At 47.2% G+C, this 6,016-nt stretch overlaps 1 long non-coding RNA gene across 1 annotated transcript; it reads left to right on the top strand.

Moving 5' to 3' along the window:
- Positions 1-2,888: 2,888 nt before the first annotated feature.
- On the top strand, positions 2,889-3,676 carry LOC114813786. The gene is made up of 2 exons (XR_003761536.1): positions 2,889-3,240; positions 3,375-3,676. It is a non-coding gene; the product is annotated as an uncharacterized LOC114813786 (long non-coding RNA).
- The last annotated feature ends 2,340 nt before the right edge of the window (positions 3,677-6,016 follow it).

Below are 6,016 nucleotides of genomic sequence, written 5' to 3'. Positions count from 1 at the left end.
GATGGAACTGAGACCCAATGAGACCTAGACTGAAAACTCGTTGTGGAAAGGGAATGCGTCTGTTTTATTGTTGTATTGTACTTTCCCAAGCATCTAGTACAGTGCTCTGCACACAGTAAGCACTCAATAAATACAATTGAATGAATTAATTAATTAACAAACTTACCTAAGGTCACACATAAAGCTAGCAGCAAAGCAGAGACTTGAACTTGGGTCTCCTCACCCCAAAGCCTCTTTTATGTATGTAACTATATATCTGTAATTTATCTAAGTATTTATCTATTTATTTACTTCTATTAATGTCTGTCTCCCCCTCTAGACTGTGAGCTTGTTGCGGGCAGGGAATGTGTCTGTTATCTTCGTTCATTCGATCTTATTTATTTAGTGCTTACTGTGTGCAGAGCACTCTACTAAGTGATTGGAAAATACAATTCAGCAAAAAAAGAGAGACAATCCCTGCCCGCAATGGATTCACAGTCTAGAAGGGGGGAGACAGACATCAGAACAAGTAAACTGGTATCTTGTACTGTCCCAAGCACTTAGCAGAGTGCTTTGCACACAGTAAACACTCAATAAATGTGATTGAATGAATGAATGATAGACTGTTGGGGACAAACTCCTAGGCCCAATCTCCTCAGAATGTTGGCTTCTGTGTCTGTGTGTGTGATAATAATTGAGGTGTTTGTTATGCGCTTACTGTGTGCCAGGCACTGTACTAAGCGCTGGGGTGGATACAAGCAAATCAGCTCACAGTCTTAATCCCCATTTTCTAGATGAGGTAACTGAGGAGCAGAGAAATGAAGTGACTTGCCCAAGGTCACAAGTGGCAGAGTCAGGATTAGTACCCATGACTTTCTGATTCCCAGGCCCAGGCCCTATCCACTAGACCATGTTGCTTGTGTGTATGTGTGTGTTTATGAGACCTGGTCTGTGTACTTGTATGTGGGGGCAGGGAGGGGTGCTGGAATATTTGAATGTTCTATTGTTGCGTTGTACTCTCCCAAGTGCTTAGTACAATGCCCTGCACAGAGTAAGCACTCAATAAATACGATTGATTGATCGTTGACTGCTGGGAGGGTGTATGTGCATGCTTGTGTGGGATTGGGGTATGGGGGGTGCTGCTGAGGTACCCCCAAATCCCGAGAGAAGAAAGGGGCCCAAGTGTCCTTGATCCGTCTGGAGCAATTCATTCATTCATTCATTCATTGTCATATTTATTAAGCGCTTACTGTGTGCAGAGCACTGTACTAAGCGCTTGGGAAAGTACAATACAACAATAAACAGTGATATTCCCAGTCCACAACGAGCTCACAGTCTAGAGGGAGATAGACATCAATACAAATAAATAAATTTACAGATATATAACACAAGTGCTTCAGTCCCTCAGCTGGGTTTCTCTCTGCCATAACCTTTTCAAAGGGAACTGAACAAAATGACTTATTTCTCTTAACGTCCGTCTCCCCGTCTAGACCATAAGCTCCCTGTGGGTAGTGAACGGGTTTATTCATTTGTTCATCTGATGGTATTTATTGAACGCTTACTGTGTGCAGTACTAACAATAGACACGTTCCCTGCCCACAATGAGCTTACAGTCTAGAGGGGGAGACAGACATTAATAGAAATAAATAAAGAAATGACAGGTGTGGACATAAGCGCTGTAGGGCTGGGAGAGGGATGAAGAAAGGGAGCAAGTCAGGGCGACACAGAAAGGAGTGGGAGAAGAGGAGAGGGGGACTTAAGGAGATCTGCCAACTCCATTCCATTGTCCTCTCCCAAACAATTAGTACAATGTTGTGCTCAGTAAGCCCTCAGTGATTGATTGCTATATTGCTCTCTCCCAAACGCGTAGTACAGTGTTCTACGCTCAATAAGCCCTCAGTGATTTATTCTTCATTCATTTCTTCAATCAGTCATATTTACTGAGCACTTACTGGGCATAGAGCACTGCACTGTGCTCTAGACTGCGAACCCATTGATGGGTAGGGATTGTGTCTCTCTGTCACCTGATTGTACTATCCAAGCGTTTAGTACAGTGGTCTGCAGACATTAAGCGCTCAAGAAATATGATTGAATGAATACTGATATTGTTGTATTGTCCTCTCCTAAGTGTGAGGTAAAGTGCTCTGTGCACAGTAAGCGCTCAATGAATAATAATAATTGTGGTATTAAAGTGGTTATTCTGTTCCAGGCACTGAACTAAGCGCTGGAGTGAATACACACAAATCGGTTTGGACCCAATCCCTTTCCCACATGGGGCCCACAGTCTTAATCCCAATTTTCCAGAGGAGGGAACCGAAGCCCAGAGAAGTGATGTGACTTGCCCAAGATCCCACAGCAGAGGAGAGACAGAGCTGGCTTTAGAACCCAGCTCCTTCTGACTCCCAGGCCTGTGCTCTATCCATTAGACCATGCTTCTTCTCATACCACTGATTGCTGCTGTAGTGTACTCTCCCAAGCTTTTAGTATAGTGCTCTGCACACAGTGAGCGCTCCGTAAATAGTAATCATTATGGTACTTGCTAAGCACTTACTATGCGCCAAGTACTTTTCTAAGCGCTGGGATAGACACAACTTAATCAGGTTGGACACGGTCCCTATCCCACATGAGACTCACACTCTTAATTCCCATTTTAAAGCTGAGGGAAGTGAAGTGACTGGTCCAAGGTCACAGAGCAGACAAGTGGTAGAGCGGGAATTAGAACCCAGGTCCTTCTGACTTCCAGGCCCGTGCTATATCCATTAAGCCACGCTGCTCGATCGATTGATTGAAGTTCATTTTCCCTGCATCTGGGAGGTGACCCCAATTCCCCCCTCCCACCGGAGGTGACCCCCCCACAAAACCCTCCCCCACCCTCAGTCTTCTCTCTGGTTGGGGGGGGGGGGGGCAAGTACTGACCTCAGAGGGCTCTGTGAGGTCACAAAATGGGGCTTACCTGGGACTTGGCCCCAAGCCTCCTCATATAAGGAAGCCCCAGCCAGGCTGGGGTTCAGATAACATCTCCTGGCAGACCAGGCTAGTTGGGGTTCCCTGCACCTGGGCTCTGCTGGGGCTGGGACCTGTCCCCTCCTCCCCTTCCCCTCCCCCCCCACCCCTGGACACCGGGCTTCCCCCCCGCCATGGTCCGCTACATCCGCTACCTCAGTCGCTACCGCGGCCAGGCCAGGAGGAGGAGGGGGAAGTGCCGGCCTTGTCGGAAGAAGCGGACCAGGAAGTCCCAGAGATGCAGGAGACGACCGAGGAGTAAGTCCTGAGGGGACGAGTCTCAGGGGATGAGGCGGGCGGCGGGAGGCAGCGGGGTTATGGTCTTCCCCTTCTCACACATCCTCTCCAACAGCCTGAGGACCCCCGCTTTTCAACCTTTCCTTTCTTTGCAGCCAACTGCCACTACCACTACCGTAGGAGTGTGATGTTCTGAAACTCTGGAGGCCTGACGGGAAGCACCCTCCCCTCCCCCCTGCCTCCAACCCACCACGGGGAGGGGAGGAAACGACCCTGAAGATGACCCCCTCTGACCCTCTGAAGAAGCCTCCCTCCACCGACAACCCCCCAGCTGCAGCCATGCTGAAGGACGGGATCCCCGGAACACCTCTGCAGCTTCAAGCCCCAAGACCCCCAAAACCGACCCAGCATCAGCAGCCCCCAATGATCAATAAAATCTGATCACTGCAGCTCTCAATCCCGGGGTTTGGCTTGTCTCTGTCCTTCCCACAAACCCCGTCCCCCTTTACTCCCTCACGGTCGCACGATTCGGAGGACGCCATTTCCTCACACGTGTCCGCTCCCCAAGCGTGCGCTGGACGGGTTCCCCTGAAAAGCTTCCTCAAAACGGACATGGAGGAAATAATGAAGGGGGGTAAGTGTCCCCGAGAGCCCCCGAATGGACTAGGATGATATAAATTTTAAAACTGCCAAAATATAATCATTCATGATCAAAGAGTGACGGAAATATAGACCAATCTGGATGCCTCCTCATCAGTCAGGAACTCCTCACCATTCGCTTTAAGGCCCTCAGTCAGCTTGCTCCCTCCTACCTCACCTCCCTGCTTTCCTGCTCCAATGCAGCCCGCACACTTCACTCCTCTAATGCCAACCTACTCAATGTACCTCAATCTCATCTTTCTCGCCACCGACCCCTGGCCCATGTCCTGTCTCTGGCCTGAAAGGCCCACCTTCCTCAAATCTCAGAGACCATCACTTTCCTCACCTTCAAGGCCCATCTCCAAGATGCCTTCCCTAACTGAGCCCTCATTTCCTCTTCTTCCACTCCCTTCTGCGTCACCCTTGCACTTAGATTTGTACCCTTTTTCCCCTCACTGTTAGCCCCACAGCACTTTTGTCCATAGCCATAATTTATTTTAGTCTGTCTCCCTCTCTAGACTGTAAACTCCTTGTGGGCAGGGAACATGTCTACCAATTCCATTATATTTTACTTTCGGCACACAGTAAGCACTCAAATTCCATTGATTGATGAAGGATTTTTGAATGAAGCATTAGGTTTTTTGTTGGGGGGGCGGAGTGACCCTCCTTTCACATCTTCTTCAGCAAAAGGGCATGTTAGACTTGCCATTCACTATATTAAATTGAAATGAGCTCGACCAGACCCACCAGGCACAGCCACACATACACACATTTCTCTCACACGCAGACATATAGACCCACCAAGTGACACAAACATGTGTACACACACACATATAAAGATAGATATAGATAGATAGATAGATAGATAGATAGATAGATAGATAGATAGATAGATCGATCGATCGATCGATCGATCGATAGATAGATAGATAGATAGATAGATAGATAGATAGATAGATAGATAGATATAGATAGATAGATAGATATAGATAGATAGATATAGACCCATATTTGTCCCTCTTTCTCACACACACACACAAACACACACAGGAAGCCACCCAATCTCACACACACACACAAACCACCCAACAATCAACACTCCCCCCCCCCCACAGGCACGCACACACACACGGTCACACACACACAATCACACATGCTCATGCATAAACGGACCCTATAGTAAACAATCAATCAGTCGCATTTATTGCGCACTTACTGTGTGCAAGGCACTTTACTAGGCACTTGGGAGAATACAATAATTATGATAATAATAATAATTGAACATCACACCCCTACACACAAATATACAGACTCATAGGTCTCACCCAAACACACACATACACCCTCACACCAGTACCCTGAGATTGTTGCCCCCAACAGCCTATCCTGCTGACAGCAGAGGGAAGCCCGGGGCCTGAGTGGGAGGAAAGCCAGGTTCAAGTTCCCACTTTGCTACTACTGCTACTAGTAATAATAATTATGGTATTTGTTAAGTGCTTAAAATGTGCCAGGCACTGTACTAAGCACTGAGGTGGATACAAGCAAATCGGGTTGGAGACAATCCCTGTCCCACGTGGGGCCTAAGTCCCCATTTTACAGATGAGACACAGAGAAGTGAAGTGATTCGCCCAAGGTCACAAAGCGGACAAGTGGCAGAGTGGGGATTAGAACCCATTATCTTCCGACTCCCAGGCCTGTGCTTTATCCACTACTAGCCTGCTGTGTGACCTTGAGTAAATTTGACAAATCCCCGCGTCTCAGTTCCAATATCTGTAATATGGGAATGATTACCTCTCTTTCCAAAGAGGGAAGTTGTGAGAATAAAATGAGGTAATCGATGTAAAATCAATCAATAAATTACATTAATTGAATGCTTACTGCTTGCACACCACTTTTTTTAATGGTATTTATTAAAAGCTTAATATGTTCCAGGCACTGTACTCAGCATCTGGTTGGACACAATCCGTGCCCCACACGGGGCTCACATTCGTATTTATTGAGCGCTTACTGTGTGCACAGCACTGTACTAAGCACTTTGGAAAATAAAATACAACAGTAAACAGACACGTTCCCTGTCCACAGTGAGCTGGCAGTCTAATGGGGGAGACAGGCATTTACATAAATAAACAAATGACAGTTGTGGACATAAATGCTCTGG

Source organism: Ornithorhynchus anatinus, chromosome 1 (genome assembly GCF_004115215.2).
Source record: "Ornithorhynchus anatinus isolate Pmale09 chromosome 1, mOrnAna1.pri.v4, whole genome shotgun sequence".
Lineage (NCBI taxonomy): Eukaryota > Metazoa > Chordata > Mammalia > Monotremata > Ornithorhynchidae > Ornithorhynchus > Ornithorhynchus anatinus.
This window is presented reverse-complemented; position numbering and strand designations above follow the sequence as displayed.